Below are 20,113 nucleotides of genomic sequence, written 5' to 3'. Positions count from 1 at the left end.
AGAAAATGTTGAATATGTGTCAATGACGCCTGGGCCCGATCTGCAGTTTTGACCAGTCAACAGTCAAACAATTGACTGTTGACTAGACTGTTGACTAAGTCAACTGGACCCCTTAGTCCCACCCGTCATCCACTGTGGCTAGCCCACGATGGGTATAGAAAATATATTCTGTTTTTATTTTCGAATTATAATAAATTCAGAATTAAAAAATTATTTAAAGCTTTAAAAATTAAAATAAAATAAATTGTACCTCGGATGAAAAAACTTTGTACATGAAAGTTGCTCAGAACGACGAGACGAATCCGGATACGCCGCCCGTTTGTCCGCCACACGTCCCTAACATAGCGAACATGCAACTTTCCCTCTTCGATTCATTTGTCCGAAAATGCAAAACACCGGGGATACTTTCCCGGATGTTCACCTCTTCGCCGGTATCACCTATCCCTACGTTAAGTCACCCCTAGCACAACGTAATGCCGCATTATGCTTTGTGTTGTTTTGATTGCTCTGTTATTTATTATGTCCCCCTCCGTTACTTCTTTCCGGTAGACTCCGAGACTACTGCCGAAGTCCGTGTGTTCGACTACATTGAAGACGACCCCTCTCTGTTGCCAGAGCAACCAGGCAAGCCCCCCCCTTTGATCACCAGAAATTGCCTACTCTTCTCTCTACTTCTTGCATTAGAGTAGTGTAGCATGTTACTGCTTTCCATTAATCCTATTCTGATGCATAGCCTGTCATTGTTGTTACAACTGTTGATACCTTAACTACAATCCTAAATGCTTAGTATAGGATGCTAGTGTTCCATCAGTGGCCCTACACTCTTTTCTGACTGCCATGCTATACTACTGGGCCGTGATCACTTCGGGAGGTGATCACGGGCATATACTATATACATTACACTGTCACATTACCGGTGATACTGTTTGGAGATGGGGGCTGAAGGGGCAGGTGGCTCCATCCCGGTAGAGGTGGGCCTGGGTTCTCGACGGCCCCCGACTGTTATTTTGTGGCGGAGTAACAGGGCAGGTTGAGACCACCTAGGAGAGAGGTGGGCCTGGCCCTGATCGGTGTTCGCGGATACTTAACACGTTTAACGAGATCTTGGTATTTGATCTGAGTCTGGCTATTGGCCTATACACACTAACCATCTACGCAGGGACAGTTATGGGCACTCGACGTCGTGGTATCAGCCGAAGCCTTCGTGACGTCAGCGACTGAGTGGCGCGCACCGGATTGGACCGTAAGCCTGCTCTTGTATTAAGGGGGCTAATTCTGCTTCCGGCCGCGTACGCAACGTGCAGGTGTGCAATGGGCGATGGGCCCAGACCCCTGCGTCATAGGATTTAGACCGGCGTGCTGACCTCTCTGTTGTGCCTAGGTAGGGTTGCGACGTGTTGATCTTCCGAGGCCGGGCATGACCCAGGAAAGTGTGTCCGGCCAAATGGGATCGAGCGTGTTGGGATATGTGGTGCACCCCTGCAGGGAAGTTAATCTATTCGAATAGCCGTGATCTTCGGTAACAGGACGACTTGGAGTTGTACCTTGATCTTATGACAACTAGAACCGGATACTTAATAAAATACACCCTTCAAAGTGCCATATACAACCGGTGGTTGCTCTCTCACAGGGCGACGAGGGGAGGATCATCGGTTAGGATTATGCTATGCGATGCTACTTGGAGGACTTCAGTCTACTCTCTTCTACATGCTGCAAGACGGAGGCTGCCAGAAGCGTAGTCTTCGACAGGACTAGCTATCCCCCTCTTATTCCGGCATTCTGCAGTTCAGTCCACATATGATACCCTTATTCCATTTGATACCCATGCATATGTAGTGTAGCTCCTTGCATGCGAGTAGTTTGGATGATTACTCACGGTTGCTTTCTCCCCCTTTCCTTTCTTTTTGGTTGTCGCAACCAGATGCTGGAGTCCAGGACCAAGACGCCACCGTTGATGACGACTACTACTACTCGAGAGGTGCCTACTACTACGTGCAGCCCGTTGACGGTGACCAGGAGTAGTTTAGGAGGATCCCAGGCAGGAGGCCTGTGCCTCTTTCGATCTGTATCCCAGTTTGTGTTAGCCTTCTTAAGGTAAACTTGTTTAACTTATGTCTGTACTCAGATATTGTTGTTTTCGCTGACTCATCTTTGATCGAGCTCTTGTATTCGAGCCTTCGAGGCCCCTGGCTTGTAATATAAAGCTTGTATTATTTTAACTTGTGTCTAGAGTTGTGTTGTGATATCTTCCGTGAGTCCTTGATCTTGATCGTACACATTTGCATGTATGATTAGTGTACGGTCAAATCGGGGGCGTCACAAGTTGGTATTAGAGCCGACTGCCTGTAGGAATCCCCTTTCCAAACTCCTGGGCCGAAGTTGATTCTAGTCGATGAAAACTGTTTTACTAACATGGCTGTGCGGCCCATGGGCCCACGTCGCCATTGGGTGGTATTAGGATCTTTTACTCCTCGATCTTTACTCTGGGACTCTAATCTCTCCCCTATTCGGGTTAAATGATTTTGCAAAAAGGACTAACTTTAGGTTCTCGAAATACTTTCTCCCGAAGAGCCCCTCACTCTAGATGATCTCTTGCTGCACCAGACGATTCGGAAGATACTCTCCGAGGTTTTCCTGAGACCCTTGTGCCCACCGCCCTTGCAAATTCCCTACCACTGTTATATTATTATGGATAACTACATACACTTGTCCTTTCAATCCCATTGATCTTGTTATTACAAGATACCCTGAAAATTCTCTCTATTGTTCCAAGAATACCTTGTGCCTACTGCCTTGCAGTTCATTACCCACATGATCACCCCAACAGATAATTCCTCGCACTTACCGAGTATCCGCCCATCCCCAGTTGTTTATGTGTTTCACTAAGTTCTTCGAAATAATATTCAATATTCTGAAAATCCTTAGCAGCTTATTGCTCTTGAAATTCTTGCTTTCTTGCATTATGGTTAATCCCATAAGTATAGTAATCTTATGGGCAGCCTTTGTTACTATCATTTTGAGTACATTGATTCATTATGTTGCAAATGCTCGCAATCCTCAATCAGATCCTAGGATTCATCCTTTCGGCTCAGACATCGCCTTAAACATGAGCTGGATCTCGACCAATCAAATTGATGTCGATTTTACCCCTAAGCTTACTCAAATTATCCCTCCTTAATCAGAGTGTTTGCTTCTGATCCTTTGATTTGAAAATCATAATCCCTTTGCATTTGAGCTCTAGATTAGTCAGTGTTTCTATAATTCAAAGCCCTTGCTTTGTTTTGTCCTCTGATCGTATACCGATGCTCACATCAGCTCCATTATGGACCGGCAGATCCTTTGTTGGGTTTTATCCAACAGCGTCCTTCATACTCAATAACCTTGTGGGCCTTCTCTCAGATACATAATGCCTTTGGTAAATTGTATCCTCTGCTTTCTCAACCATGCTCAGCTTTCGAGCTGGTGGTATTTACTATTGAAGCTTGTGGTATATATTTCCACGATACCCTGATGGGTTGAACCTATGCCTTCCTTAATATGTGTGAACTCGAAAGTTTTCACGAGTCATACACTTCTGGTATTTTGCCAGATAAAATTTCAACACTACAACTTCTTCGAAAGTGAGAAGTGAATGAAAGGTTATGCATTGGAGAAGTGGGAGTTGACCTTGAACTTTGTGTTCATGCCCATGGACCCGATGTAGATCTTATCATTAAAGCTTCTCTTAAAATTAATTATTCCTTTGGTATAAGTTCATCTTATATCTGGGATCTGGCCTTTAGCAATCGTGGTTTCGACCATGTTCTCCTTTAAATACATTCCGCATGCAAGTTTAAGCGCTTGTCTTCTGTAGAGCAATACCCCAGTCCAACCTCTACTTTGATCCGTCGTCGAGTATTACCCCCTCTGGTATCTCGAGATTATCACGGAACTGCATAACTTCTTATGAGTTCTTCTTCAAGTATTATTTCACACTGATTCCAAAATTTTCCCCGGATTCTGAGTTGTTAGACACTCAAGGACACCGATAGTGAATCAAGTCTGTACTCCGATTCAATAACTATAAGTAATTTTCATTGCTTACGAGTTTAATAATCCTTCAAGTCATTCCTAGCCCAGTTAGCTATATCATTATCGTGCTAAATTTTAACCGTGCTACCTAGTCCAGATTCCTGGGTGCACCCTTCTATCATTGTTCAGTTGTCTATGTTTCCCTCGAGCATACATCATTATATCATTTGATCCGACAAATGATATTTCCTTGTTCACATAATGGTGGAAATCCATCCTTTGGAAATCTCGATGATTTATTGCTGAGCCTATCAGCCACCTCCTCATCCTCTTCTTGGTTTAATGATGAACTCTTGTGTCAAAACTCGCTCCCATAGTTCATTTCTCGAAGATCTTACATTGTCGTATCGACAAATTGTTTGGCACATTTTCTTCTCGGGCATCCTGAATCTGAGGTATCCTAACACCGATTAGATCTGAATCTCGGTCAGATATGATGGTTGGGACATTTTTCCAAGAGTTATAACACTGGTCTTTTATGACCCGGTAAGGTGATGTCATGCCTAGCACATCTGACCGGAGGACCTATTGTTATAGTTTCCTTTTATGCGAGGTTATCCATTCTTCCATGAGGAAATTGTAAGACTTATTCTACAAGTTGTTCCTGATGAATCCTTCGTTTATCCAAAGTCTGACCTTTGCTTGAATACCATGTCAATGCTATCTCGAAGCATGTCTATGGTACTCCGATTTTCAGCAAGAACATTTTTAGCCCAATGCTGAATGCTTCTTGCTCAATTATCCAAACACCATTGTTTGGGTAATGTCATGAAATTGCTCTCCCTTTACCTAAATGATTTTCTACTTTATATCCTGTCTTGGATATCATCCTCTGCTTGACTTTAGGAAGGGTATACCCCTGATATATGTGTTTAAACACATTTTCCTTCCCATTGTTTTGTTCAAACTTTCTTATAATCTACTTAACTGAGCCGTGGTAATTCCCTGCTTAGGTAAGCACCTCGTGGTACAACTCTGCCAGTAAGACCCTATTACTATAATTGATAACATTTCGGTAGCCACCGATGGACGAGAACTTTACCTAATGGCCCGCCTTGTTCAACGAGCAGGAAAATGGTTCTCTTCGTCCCTCGCCCTTGGTATCGACATTGTTGCCAACATAACTGATAGGCTACCCCCTGACATGTCTTGCTATCATGACCGTGCAAGATATCAACGCTTTTCCTACTTTGAACCACATGGTGGGCCCATAACTCACAGTTCCACAGGATCGAAACCTGACTCTCCTGTACATCCCTGTTTCAAAGTTATCCCTTACGCTTCGTTTCGTATGTAATTTGCGAGCCACATTCCTAGTGATCACTTCTGGTATCGGACACAATACTTATTCCCGTTGCTTTGAACCCCTTTTACACTCTGATTCAGGCAATGAACGATTGCCTATCCGCTCGAAACTTCTTATTGCACCGTCTTACTTTGCTCTCGATGTGTTTCATTTGTTCAACTCGAGAGGTAGTCTTATGCTCATTCATGGGTTAACCGCAGATTGTTCCCTCATAAACATTCTGACGTAGCCAAGTTGCCTCTTCCCTATTCGTAAGTACGTTGGAGTTCTGAAGAAAGGATGACGACTTGATCATGGTGACTTAAAGTAGAGAAAATGAAGACATCAACGAAAGGGATCAACCTCTCCGAGAAGAGCAATCAAGACCGAGAAGACTCGATAGAATTTCGTAGCCACGTCTTTCCCTTACTCCCCTCCTAAAAATCTCGGGACGAGATTTCTGGTAGTGGAGGAGAATTGTGATGCCCGGGTAGTTAAGCTACAGTAAACCTCTATTAATGATGCCACGTCATGATGGTTACTGTTGCTAATCTCGCGTTAGTTCAAAACGAATCAAATTCAAATTTGAGATTAATGGCAAACATCAAAAGTTTTCAAACGTGAAACTAAAATGTTCGGTTTGCGGAAAATAATCCATAAATTATTTTGGTGAAGTAACCACACTTTTACAAATTGTTTAAATATTTTGAGATAAATAAAACAGTAGCAGGAACAGATAATTAAATGCCCTATTCAATTAATAAAATATTAAACTAATTTATTTAATTGCCTGAACTAATGGGGCAGTGACATATTTATGAAACTAAATTAGGAACTAGTTTGGTATTTTATCTAAACTATAGCAATGTGAAACTAAAATAAAACAGAGAGAAAATAAACAAAAGAACATAAAAACAAAAATAAAGGAAACCCCCCACCTCCGTGGCCCAACTGGACCACCGGCCCAGGCGCACCCCTCCTCTCCTCCCTTGTTCACGAACCACCCCGTGGCCATGGCCGATGCCTGCCACGGCACCGGTCATCGCCGTGGCGGCCATCCGCCGGCACCCCCACTCCTATAAGGCCTTGCCCCGGGCCAAACCCTAGCTCTCTCCCCTCACTCCCCCCCTCCTCAATGGATCTGGGCGCCCCTCGCCCCTCTGCGTTCTGCTCGTTGCCCCCGAGGCCACCTCGTCGCCATTGCCGCGGTCAACCGCCTCTTCTCGCCGTCTCTGCCCGCCCAGGAGCTCCGCCGGACTCCTCCACGTCGTCCCCGCCCTCAACTTCAAGCCGGGGCGCTGCCAAGCTCGACATCATCTTCAAGCTCTGCCCCGAGCTCGCCGCCTTCGATTTGGTCGTGTCCGACAGCCGCCGGCCTCCCCGACCCCTCGAGCTCGCATGCGTCCTCCACTGTGAGGCCCTCCTCTCGTTCCCCTTGTTTCTCCCCTTGGAATCGGCGCCGTAGACCTGCCCCCACCTGAGTTCGCCATGGCTAGACCCTGCCGTAGCCACACCGGGCGCGCTCCCAGCGCCTCTGCCCGCCTGAGGCCGGCGCCCTCGCGCGTGCGCGTACGCCCGAGGCCGCACCCCCCTGCATACTGCTGCTTTGCTTCTTGCTGCTGCTGCTCTACTCGTGCCCACTGCTACTGCTCTGTTGCTGACGCTACTATGCCGCTGCCTATTGCCAGCTTGCCGCTGCCAATGCTATTTGCTGCGCCCGCCTAGCCGCGCCGACCGCGGTCGCGCCCTGCTTCCTTTGCCGCACGCCCTCCAGGTCGTGCGTCACCGCGCCCGGCGTTGGCCGCCAGCCCGCGCCGCCCGCTCGCCGGTAGCACCCTCGCCCCGACTGGCCGCTGCTTGCTACTGATGCATGCTGTTGCGCTGCTTTTTTTTACTGCTCCTGCTATTTCCAGCCGCCGATGCTCTTGCCTAGTGCTTGCTACTGTAGATGCTACTAGCTAGCTTTCTTATTTTTACAATGACTAACCCTCTAATCTGTCTCTAAATGGTGGTTAACCAACTACTAACATGAGCAAAAATAGTATGAGTAGAAAGTTTGCATGACGAACTCCATTTTATCCCATTGGACCAAATCTCTTCGATGCCTGAATTAAATCATATAAAAATCGCAAAAATGCTATGTTCAGATAATAGAATCAACTCCTAGCTACGTGATGTGTGTGTGCGGGAGTGTGTGTGGCCAGCTGTGCCACAGCCGTGTGTGGCCGGTCATTCTAGTTAGGAGTAGTTTAATTAGTAGGAGTATTAGTTAATTAGTCTAATAGTAGATGATATGTGGATCCCCGCTTCTAAATTAACTAGTTAAATAAACCTATTCAAATACTAGTCAATGACAGTTGAACCCCCTCTAATTATCCACTTAAAAGAAAATGTTGAATATGTGTCAATGACGCCTGGGCCCGATCTGCAGTTTTGACCAGTCAACAGTCAAACAATTGACTATTGACTAGACTGTTGACTAAGTCAACTGGACCCCTTGGTCCCACCTGTCATCCACTGTGGCTAGCCCACGATGGGTATAGAAAATATATCCTGTTTTTATTTTCGAATTATAATAAATTCAGAATTAAAAAATCATTTAAAGCTTTAAAAATTAAAATAAAATAAATCGTACCTCGGATGAAAAAACTTTGTACATGAAAGTTGCTCAGAACGACGAGACGAATCCGAATACGCCGCCCGTTTGTCCGCCACACGTCCCTAACATAGCGAACATGCAACTTTCCCCCTTCGATTCATTTGTCCGAAAACACAAAACACCGGGGATACTTTCCCAGATGTTCGCCTCTTCGCCGGTATCACCTATCCCTACGTTAAGTCACCCCTAGCACAACGTAATGCCGCATCATGCTTTGTGTTGTTTTGATTGCTCTGTTATTTATTATGTCCCCCCTCCGTTACTTCTTTCCGGTAGACTCCGAGACTACTGTCGAAGTCCGTGTGTTCGACTACATTGAAGACGACCCCTCTCTCTTGCCAGAGCAACCAGGCAAGCCCCCCCCCCTTTGATCACCAGAAATCGCCTACTCTTCTCTCTACTTCTTGCATTAGAGTAGTGTAGCATGTTACTTCTTTCCGTTAATCCTATTCTGATGCATAGCCTGTCATTGTTGTTACAACTGTTGATACCTTAACTACAATCCTAAATGCTTAGTATAGGATGCTAGTGTTCCATCAGTGGCCCTACACTCTTGTCCAACTGCCATGCTATACTACTGGGCCGTGATCACTTCGGGAGGTGATCACGGGCATATACTATATACTTTACACTGTTACATTACCGGTGATACTGTTTGGAGATGGGGGCTGAAGGGGCAGGTGGCTCCATCCCGGTAGAGGTGGGCCTGGGTTCCCGACGGCCCCCGACTGTTATTTTGTGGCGGAGCGACAGGGCAGGTTGAGACCACCTAGGAGAGAGGTGGGCCTGGCCCTGGTCGGTGTTCGCGGATACTTAACACATTTAACGAGATCTTGGTATTTGATCTGAGTCTGGCTATTGGCCTATACGCACTAACCATCTACGCGGGGACAGTTATGGGCACTCGACGTCGTGCTATCAGCCGAAGCCTTCGTGACGTTAGCGACTGAGTGGCGTGCGCCGGATTGGACCGTAAGCCTGCTCTTGTATTAAGGGGGCTAGTTCTGCTTCCATCCGCGTACGCAACGTGCAGGTGTGTAATGGGCGATGGGCCCAGACCCCTGCGCCATAGGATTTAGACCAGCGTGCTGACCTCTCTGTTGTGCCTAGGTAGGGCTGCGACGTGTTGATCTTCCGAGGCCGGGCATGACCCAGGAAAGTGTGTCCGGCCAAATGGGATCGAGCGTGTTGGGATATGTGGTGCACCCCTGCAGGGAAGTTAATCTATTCGAATAGCCGTGATCTTCGATAACAGGACGACTTGGAGTTGTACCTTGACCTTATGACAACTAGAACCGGATACTTAATAAAATACACCCTTCAAAGTGCCAGATACAACCGGTGGTCGCTCTCTCACAGGGCGACGAGGGGAGGATCATCGGTTAGGATTATGCTATGCGATGCTACTTGGAGGACTTCAGTCTACTCTCTTCTACATGCTGCAAGACGGAGGCTGCCAGAAGCGTAGTCTTCGACAGGACTAGCTATCCCCCTCTTATTCCGGCATTCTGCTGTTCAGTCCACATATGATACCCTTATTCCATTTCATACCCATGCATATGTAGTGTAGCTCCTTGCTTGCGAGTACTTTGGATGAGTACTCACGGTTGCTTTCTCCCCCTTTTTCTCCCCCTTTCCTTTCTTTCTGGTTGTCGCAACCAGATGCTGGAGTCCAGGACCAAGACGCCATCGTTGATGATGACTACTACTACTCGGGAGGTGCCTACTACTACGTGCAGCCCGCTGACGGCGACCAGGAGTAGTTTAGGAGGATCCCAGGCAGGAGGCCTGTGCCTCTTTCGATCTGTATCCCAGTTTGTGTTGCCTTCCTAAGGCAAACTTGTTTAAGTTATGTCTGTACTCAGATATTGTTGCTTCCGCTGACTCATCTTTGATCGAGCTCTTATATTCGAGCCTTCGAGGCCCCTGGCTTGTAATATAAAGCTTGTATTATTTTAACTTGTGTCTAGAGTTGTGTTGTGATATCTTCCCATGAGTCCTTGATCTTGATCGTACACATTTGCGTGTATGATTAGTGTACGGTCAAATCGGGGGCGTCACAGTAGTCCCTTCACACAAGAAACAAGTGATCTGCCTAGTTGGGCATCCTCCAGCTGTGTGACTTCCTTCACAGTTAGGGCATTCATCCTTGTGTTCTTTATGGGTGTGTCCTATTTCTCCACAGAGCTTGCATGCAAAAAGTTTCTTCATATCCTTTCCATAAGGCTTCAAATTCTGGGACACAAATCGAGACTCTAGTATAGTCGACTTAAATTATTTCCAAGTGGTTACTCCTTGTCATCCATTGATGGTTTGGTACATCCTCCACCAAGTAGAAGCACCTCTTTCAAAGCACTAAAGAGCATGATGGGTCATATCCTTCCCGACTATAGGGTTATTCTTCATGTGATCTTCCATGTTCTGAATCCATTGGTCCGTCCCCAATTGACTTATCAGTCAAGGAAACATGAGTCCTTCTCCATTCATCCTCTATTGGGTCCATGGGTTTTGGGGGGAGATAAGAGAGGCAGAGAGGGATACACATAATACAAACAATAGTTTTGAAAGGAGAGATTTTATTTTGTGGCTGTCGAAAAAACATCAAACAAATGACAGCTCACAAACATCGCATCTAACGTAGGTATATAACAGGGGTTTGGTCTTCTAAGGGTTAATAAATCTTCAAAGTTGACAAACTCTTCAAGCCTTGTTCATGTCTCCGATGGCTTCTTCCAATCGTGCTTGTCCTTCTCAAGTTCTTTGGCCAGATCATCTATGTTAACGCGAAGTCTCTCGTGATGTCCTTCAATATTTCTGGAGTTGCGTTCCAACTTCTGGGTTTCAACATCCTTGGCTTGAATCATGGTACTAATGTCCTTCAAATCCTGACGAACCTCTGGTATCTCGAAGTTTTGCTCCTTCAGCTTGGATACTTTCAGCTTCTGGGTCCTGAGTTCTACACAAAATACTTCCTTGTCAAATATGGCTTCCTAAAGGTCCATCTTAAAATTCTTGATGTAATACCCCCGATCCTGGTGATACACCAGCTAAGGTTAAAACTGTATCCCTTGCTGATAGATGCTCCATCTGCCTTCTACCATCCAATCCTTCCGAAGAAATGCATGCTTAACTCAGCACGGTGACAATAGCATAAGCATCGATAACATCATGGATAGCCGTGTTTATCCCCATGTCATTGCCATGAGCTATCATTCCATAGTTGATATCTCCTGCCTTAGGGTTTTGTTGACAAAAACTTTGAGTTTTAATGGTCCATGTTCCGGCCTTTTCTGACACACCTTGATCTCGAGTATTGACAGCTTTGAATAGTTTGAAAAATTCCATAAGGGTAGCCTTCCTAGGTCATACAAATCTGGAAATTCTTCAGAGCCTTCCAATTCTCCTAGTCTTCGGAGTCTCCAACCATTGTAGTTTCCATTATAATACATGGTGAAATCCTCTTCATTCCGAAGTGGTCTTAGTTGTCCGATATCTTATACTTCTTGGAGTACTCTCATCAGTCGAATCCTCGCGTGGTCAAAAGGGGAAAGGGTATAGTCTAATTATTTGAGATGAGAGGAAATACTTGGTAAAGCTTAGAAAAGATGAGAATTAAAAGATCCTTTAAAAAAATAAAGTTTTACAAAAAATCTTTCATATGGGCTTGCCAGTTTCTAGGAGTCACGTCCTACAGTCAACATGTGCTCTGATACCATCTTGTAGCGACCCGACCTTAGACGGTCAAGTCTCTGTGCTTATGTGTCATCCATGGGTCGGTATGCTGACACACACAATACTGGAGGATTTATAACAGAGGTAAATTACATGTATAAAGTAATGTAAATACTATTACCTCAATCCAAATAGCGGAAGTAACAACAAGGTTGTGGATTCCCATCAACACCAACGGCAAAGTTGAGTGTAGAAATCGTAACCCTAACGTGTCACTTACTCATCGTAAGATAATCCTGCAACAAGAGACGTTGCAGCCACAAAGGGTTAGGACATTGAATGTACTGGCAAATTCACACCATAGGACAATGATGAATAATAGCTATCACTACATGCATATTTGGCTGGTGGAAAAGTTCTATGGTTATCATGTTTTTGCGAAAATCCAATTCTCCCTACTGGAAAGGAATATATTTTATTTAACTACAAAGTTTGTTGAAAATTATTGAGAAGGTATATCCCCAACTCAATCCCAAAATAATATTTATAACCCAACAAATTAATTAAGTAAAGTGATGAGATCAATATGATAATCCAAGAACCAGATACTCAAGATGTCCATAACCGGGGACATGGCTAATCATGATTAGTTTGTACACTCTGCAGAGGTTTGCGCACTTTTCCCCACAAGACTCGATCTCCTCCGTTGGATTTCTCGCACTACATGGTGTTTGAGAAACGGATGACCGAGACACAGCTTTTCAGAAGCATTAACTCTAACCCCGGGTAGACCGTACCAACCTACATCCCCTACATCTGCTAGCCTACCACTTGAAGAGGTCAGGCAACTTACTCCACTATGCTAGAGCCCATAATAGCTTGTGGCTGCACACGGAAGTTTCAAGCATGAATAATCTTATGATCCCTTTGAGCCTGGGTGGCGAACCATAGGATGATCACATGGGTTCCCCGGGATCTCCTAGGACAACACTGGTATATCCCCAGGTGTCCGCAACCAATCCACCCAGATGTGTATTTAAGTAGCCACCTTAAGTTAACCATTGATTAACAACTCTCACATCTGTCATGGATACACTCAACCAAACCACGCCTATGAGCATAGCATGGCAGTATAAGCATAACGTAGAAGTAACTCCCAAGGGTTTGATATAGAAAGGGCAATAGGTTCTACCTCATCATCTACTTCCCAATACCCACATGTTATCAAATCCTAACCATGCAATGTTTGAGGGTGAAACTAATGCATAAAAACTGGGTATGAAAGGGATATGATCAAAGTGTGAACTTGCCTTGTACTATTGATGAAGATGATTCACACTCATAACTCCTGATAGTTCTACTCGTCACACTCCGGTCAATCTAGCGTGAGCAAGCAATAGTAACCACACATAAGTAATCACCCAAAATATCAGGAAGAATGAAGAAGACAATTCGGAATACATCAAAAAACCAAGTAAATAACTCTTGCAACATAAAAAAATTCTAACAGTACCAAAATTAAGTGAATTTGGCCTTATCAGAAAGTTTAGGTCAAGAGCTTCGATTTGCAAAAAGAATCTACTCAAACGGAGTTATAAAACTCAAGTTAGGAACAAAAGAAGTTTGAATATGAATTTGAACAAATTTCGAAATTTGAAAATTTCAAAAAGTTAATGTGATAGGTTAACTGCATAGGTGAAAACAAGACAAAACTATAGGCGATGTTTTCATCTAATTTGGATGAATGAGTAAAGAGTTATGCCTATTTGAAAAATTAGGGCCAAGCTGTTTTACGAAAGAAACATAGCTACAGCTGAAAGAATTCTAGGTCTAATGTATACATTCAGAGACTAATTGATAATCTAATTATTTTACTGTAGTAGTCTAGAAATAATAAACTACAGAAGTATTAAAAAATGAAGAAAGATACCTTTATAAGGTAGAGAAAAGACGACTTCAAAAAGAGGAGACAACTTCGAGAAGTCGCCCCGGAGAGAAAAAAATATTTTTCTTAAATGAATCTAGTCAAACCAAAATATTGATTTAACCCGAATCGGATGATTTCTAGAAGGTCTATGGGTTTAGAGGTCAAAGGCTAGGCAATGTGGGACTCAACATATACGTACGTAGATGAAATTTGAAAAAGATCATGGGCTAAAAGTTCGGCCCGGCCGCGCGCTGTAGTTTTTTTTAAACAAAAATAGGTCAAAGTGAAAAAAAGGCTGGCTGGGCGTGGCCCATGTAGGAAAAAGAAAAGGAAAAGATGGGGCGCCCACTGCCACTATGCTGCGCACGGGAGCGACAGTTAGTTCCGGGCGCACACGTAGTTTTTGTTATTTTTTAATAAAAAAAGATAAACTGAATAACGAAAATAAAAATAGAAATTTACATAGGCATATTATATATCGAAATTTTCAGAAGAAGATTTTCTACAACATGAACATTTTTCTAGTGCCAAGTAAAGTCCATGAAAATGTAAATAAATCAAAGAGTGCTAGTGATGCAATAAAACCCAATAAAAATCATTTTAAAAATACCAAAATGATTTCAAATTTATTTCTCTCCAATTTTATGATGTAGGGAATCATTTTACCCTATTTTCCATTTATTTATTTTTTTGGAGAAAAATAATTTGAATAAAACCCAAATAACTCCAAACTGAAAATAATTTCGAAGGACATTAAATTTGATTCTTTTAAACTTCCAACTCATATTTCACATGTTTTGAAGAAGTCATTTTATCTTCTCTCATGAAAATCATTGAGTTGCTTAAAGTTTCTGAATTTGAAATAGTTCCAAATGGAATTCAAATATGTTCAAAACCCTTTTCATTTATTTAAATGGAAGAAGTCATGTCATCTTCTCTCTAGGGTTTTGTGATGAAATGAATTTGAATTCATGGAGAACATAAATGCAAGATGAAAGTTTGGAAAAGTCCTTTTATTCCCTCTCATTTAACTTTCAAAAAGTTTCAAATTTCACTCAATTTCACACATCACAATCAAACAAACAATCAAACTATCTATTTATTATAACATTCCAAAATTTAGAATTTTGGGATGTTACATGGACTAATCTGGAGATCTGTAGAAAAAGAAAAGAAACCACACATTTTCAGGTCTAAGAAAAAGGAGAAACAAAGATGCGGAAAAATTAATCCAGTATAGATAATAAATGTCACTCGCAATCTTCTTGCAGTCTTTATGATAGGTGTTCTTTGAAGGACGATGGTTCTTCGGATAAGGTAAAGAGTCAAGGATGTCGACGCTACTTCGGTACCGATTCATGACATATAATAAAAAGTGGTTCACTTTCTTATCCTTTGGTAAAATCATAGGCTTGAATAGAGGCATCATGATCTAAAAACAGATGACCAAAAAAGAGATATTTAATATTCAAAATAAAAACCAGCATGACAACAAACAAATAAAACCAAAAATCAGCTAGTAGATCTCACAAGGTCGGCACTGAGCAAGTCTTCATTATCTTTAACATAGCTCTTGAAATCTCTCGCCGCACCTCTTCACATTAAACTCTTTATTTTCATCACCGTAAAACATACAGTCAAGCACAACCTGCAAAAAAGCCAAAAAAGAAATAGATAGGGGAAAAGGATAAACAAGCAAAGTATTATTAAAACTCGTAAAACAATAGGCAGTCTTCTTTAACAGAAACAAACGATCTGATTGATTACCGTGATGAAATATGGACTCAACAATACCCTTTTTCCTGATGCAAAATCAGCATTTCTCTCGGGATCTTTCTTCCAATCATCAATGAGGAAGTCCATTACATCACCCTCCATCATTTGCCTAGGTGCAAAAACTTCCTAGATGTGTTTTCCAGTGAAGCTAGTTACATTATCACCAGGCTGAGGTATCATTGCGAATGTATTCCTGCAGCACACACAAGAACCAAAAAGCAGGGGAAGCAAGATAAGGCATTCATAGCAGTTCAAGTTGTATAATAAGGAACAATTCAGTTCATATTTATCTAGTAGTTACAAACAACAGAAGAGAAGAAGAGGAAACATAATGAGAGATACTCACTTAGCATACTTCTCACATGCTTCATCACTAAGCAATAGATTATACAACTTGTGAGCCTTGTCCAGATGAGGGAAATTATGAGGCTGAAGCTGCTGCACAGGGGAGCAAAACTTTATAGGAGCTCTGGGCGCATGCTTCGTGCTTACAACATTGCCAGAATCCAAAGCAGGATCCTTCCTAGCACCACCAGCTCTACGAGCCACTATTCCAGCAAGGGGAGATAAAGCCTTGGCACCAGCACTCCTGGTGACTCTTCCCATGCCAACAATCTTGTCAAATGCATCATCATCGCTGTCTATCAATTCCACAATGTGATTCTTGGGTGTAGTGGGGCTCTCTGCACAAGCCATCATAGAACCTTTCAGAGCTCCCAACCGCCCCTTCATAACACTAGATCTTGTCTTTTCGGGACACCGCCCCTGGCTAAGATCAATAGTTACGTGCTTGAGCACCGAGAACTGGCTGCCAAAGATCCTGTAGTCATGCTCACCAAGATCCAGCCACTCACCTGCAAAAAAAAGACCGAATCAAGGGTAAGTTCAAATACATAATTCATGATAGTACTAATCAAGAAGTACAAGATGCAAAAAATTACAAAAGGCCATGCATACGTACAGGGTTCGATGCCAAACAAACCCTGTAAGTCAACATCAAACACATCGCTAGTTGCGTAGGTATACATCAAAGTCTTCCTAATGTCAAGAATGTCTTCGTGGCTGTAATCCAACATTTCAATCACACCATCCTCCCGTAAATGATAGGTCTTGCAGTTTTGTAGCATAAAGAATCCACAATCATGCTTGTTAACAAAAGAAAAAACAAAATGGTACACCACAAATCTGAAGATACAAGAACACAATCCTCCTAGCAACAAAAACAACTAACAAAAATCATTAAAAATGGATACTCACGTGTTTTTCTGCTACGGCACCTTCACAAACTCGCAAGAGAACCCATCAATATGCGCCGGCGAGAACGGTTTGGCCCTGTCTACACTGCGCTCCCTCCAAAGCTTCTTTACGTTATCTATCATAGTCCTTCAAAATCTAACTGCATCACTCCAGGTTCCATCACGGAGTGAATCAAGACACTCGAAACGACGGAACCTCAAATTCAGAACAATCAAGCACCAATGCCCATATTCTTCACTAGGCTTCATGCTAGCCGCAAATGACGGCGGAACAAAAGTAGTGAAAAGAAGCTGACAAAAAAATCATAGAGGAAAAATGAATTTAACAAATCATAAATGAAACAAAAAATTCAACCTCCAAACAATAAAATAAAAGAAGGAAATTGGAATTCAGAAGTACAAACAAAAATCAGATAATCATAAGTTCTAATTTAGTAAGCAACCAACTACAAAAAAAATATGCTACTCAAGTTTATATCCACTGCCCAAACTTACAACAAACATATCAGTTCAATTTCCTTGCGACAATAAGTGCGGCTTTAAAAAAAGAAGCACACATCATTCATAGGTACAGGGGTAAAACGCAGGCTACTCAAGTTCATTCCCCCACCTCCCAAACTTGCAAGAAAACATGACAGTTCTAGTTCATGAGTACAAAAAGTTCAAGTTCACCTACTTGGTCAAAACCATCAGCCCCTGATCTCGTGAACCAATTTAGCACATTGGAATCAATATTTCCATCACAGATCTTGGTCTGTTGTACGAAAAAGACAACAACAGTTAGAAAATTGCAAAAATAACTTATCACCCTATCTACAAAGAAAAATACTTACCGTCACCCATCTGGGAACTATCAACTTGTCAGTGTCTCGGTACTTCTGACGTAGAGAATATAAAACAACGTCAGCAGTGTCTGAGTTGAGCATACCAGTCAGGACAAACGCTTTAGCAATAGAACCAACACCGGCATCACATTCTTTATTTTGAAACATCGTCTTGTCACTAAGAAAACACAAAAGACTACATGAATTAAAACTACTGCAATAACAACAATAATCATATGAGAGAAAGAAAAAGAGATGAAAATGATACGGGCAAAATCACAAACTAACCATTTTGGACGGCGTGCACAACCTCGTAATAGCGAAATAAAACAAATCAACCTTAACAACATTAGCACCTTCTGCTTGCAGAAAAAGAAGAAAAATAATAAGTTCAAGCACTACAAGTGAACATGTCCAAAATGCCATAAATGAGAAGTACGCCTCATTTACAAGTCCTTACCTGCACTATCAGCGTTTGACGATGGGAGTTCCTGTGATGACACCAATATGCCTCCAGTTCTAGGATTTGACGATCATGGTCAATCCGGATCGAGCTAAAAAACTTATCCGGCTCATCAGGTAAAGAATGTCCCTGTCATCTTCCTCGAGGGGGCTCCGTGGACGCCAGCTCCGGCGCTTCTTCAAAGGGGTGTTGTCGAACTCAGGAAGGCCGATCCGAATAGGATCCGGGAGGGGGAAATCTTCTATATAAAACCATTCTAAAGGCCAGTCTTCAGACGTCTTCTTTGGGGTCCCGGACAGGTATCCGGTCCCGGCAATACGCCACACTTTGGCTCCGCCCACTTGATATATTGACCCCTTCTGAGAACGGGGCACAAGGTAGTACAGCTTCTTCCACAGAGCGAAATAAGCCTCACAGCCCAAAAACAACTCGCAAAGGGCTACGAATCCCGCGATATGCAGCAGGGAGGCAGGCGTAAGGTTGTGCAACTGGAGGCCGTAGAACTCCAGAAGCCCTCGGAGAAATGGATGAATTGGGAATCCGAGCCCTCTTACCAAATAAGGGACAAGGCATACGCGCTCTCCCTTGGAGGGATTGGGACGGCTCACCGCTTGCTCTCCGCCATTGTAGGTGGCAAGCCCGGCTCAAACCGGGACCAGGTACGCTGGGGGAAGAAATCCCTTGGACTGAAGCATCACCAATTTGCTGTGCGGGATGGAACATCTCTCCTAATCTCCAGTCTTGGAGCTAGGGGTGCGAGAGGAGGAGCTGCGTCGACCGGCCATGATGGAATGGATCTCTGTCGGGTGTGCTCCGATGAAGGCTCGCCAAGGGGGGATGGTGGGATTTGGATTTGAATCCTCGTCTTTTTAAATAGGCGGCTCATTCACACAGCTAGGGGGGTAAATGTGAAAACACCCTGGCTCTTCACATTCGCTCGACACGTGGAAAGTGGCCCTTATTGGGCGTGGAAGCCGAGGAGTACAAACATTCACAAGAAACCGGATATTATTTCGATAGGTACATAGAATTTGGAGAGGAACCCGCCTTGCAATGCCGAAGACAATACTGCGCGCCGGACTCATCTCATTGAAGCCTGGTTCGGGGGCTACTGAGGGAGTCCTGGATTAGGGGGTCGCCGGACAGCCGGACTATCTCCATTGGCCGGACTGTTAGACTATGAAGATACAAGATTGAAGACTCCGTCTCGTGTCCAGATGGGACTCTACTTGGCGTGGAGGGCAAGCTAGGCAATACGTATATGGATATTTCCTCCTTTGTAACCGACCTTGTGTAACCCTAACCCTCTCCGGTGTCTATATAAACTGAAGGGTTTTAGTCCATAGGACAACAATCACAACATACAATCATACCATAGGCTAGCTTCTAGGGTTTAGCCTCTCTGATCTCCTGGTAGATCTACTCTTGTACTACCTATATCATCAATATTAATCAAGCAGGACGTAGGGTTTTACCTCCATCAAGAGGGCTCGAACCTGGGTAAAACATCGTGTCCCTTGCCTCCTGTTACCATCCAGCCTAGACACACAGTTCGGGACCCCCTACCCAAGATCCGCCGGTTTTGACACCGACACAGGGTTTGAAGAAAGAAAATCCTGAGACGACACGAGCGCCTCCTGCATCAAGGGGCCAGAAGAAATCGACAGAAGTAAATTATCATCCTCGGATGGCACCTCCTCCATGCTAGAGGCATATTCCAATGAGTCATCGTAATCAAGACCTCCGGGCGGGAAATTCTCCAGTGGCAAATATTCACAATCAGAAACATTTTCATTCCCAGCAATACCAACACCAGACGATTTGGCATCAATTATGCTCGCAGCACCAACATCCTTGTCAGCAACTTTGGTACCAACATCGCGCCCACTACTCAATGGAACACCACGAGCATCATATCCACCACTAACGACAGCCTCACACTCAACATCAGTCATCTGAAGAAATAAAAATTCAGAAAAAGTGAATAATATGAGCAAAACTAACAATCAAAAATAAGTTAGCTAGAGGTTCACAGAAAAACAAACCTTAGCAGCATTCACATCAACATCATCGATCTTGCTGCTGCTAACATTCAAAGGAACATCGCTAATGGTTGAACAAGGCTCGTAGCCAACAATAGGACCCTGATTCATATGTAATGAAGCAAAAAAAAACAAATG

Source organism: Triticum dicoccoides, chromosome 5A (genome assembly GCF_002162155.2).
Source record: "Triticum dicoccoides isolate Atlit2015 ecotype Zavitan chromosome 5A, WEW_v2.0, whole genome shotgun sequence".
Classification (NCBI taxonomy): Eukaryota; Viridiplantae; Streptophyta; class Magnoliopsida; order Poales; family Poaceae; genus Triticum; species Triticum dicoccoides.
The sequence above is the reverse complement of the archived record's forward strand: the minus strand, read 5'-3'. Positions refer to the sequence as shown.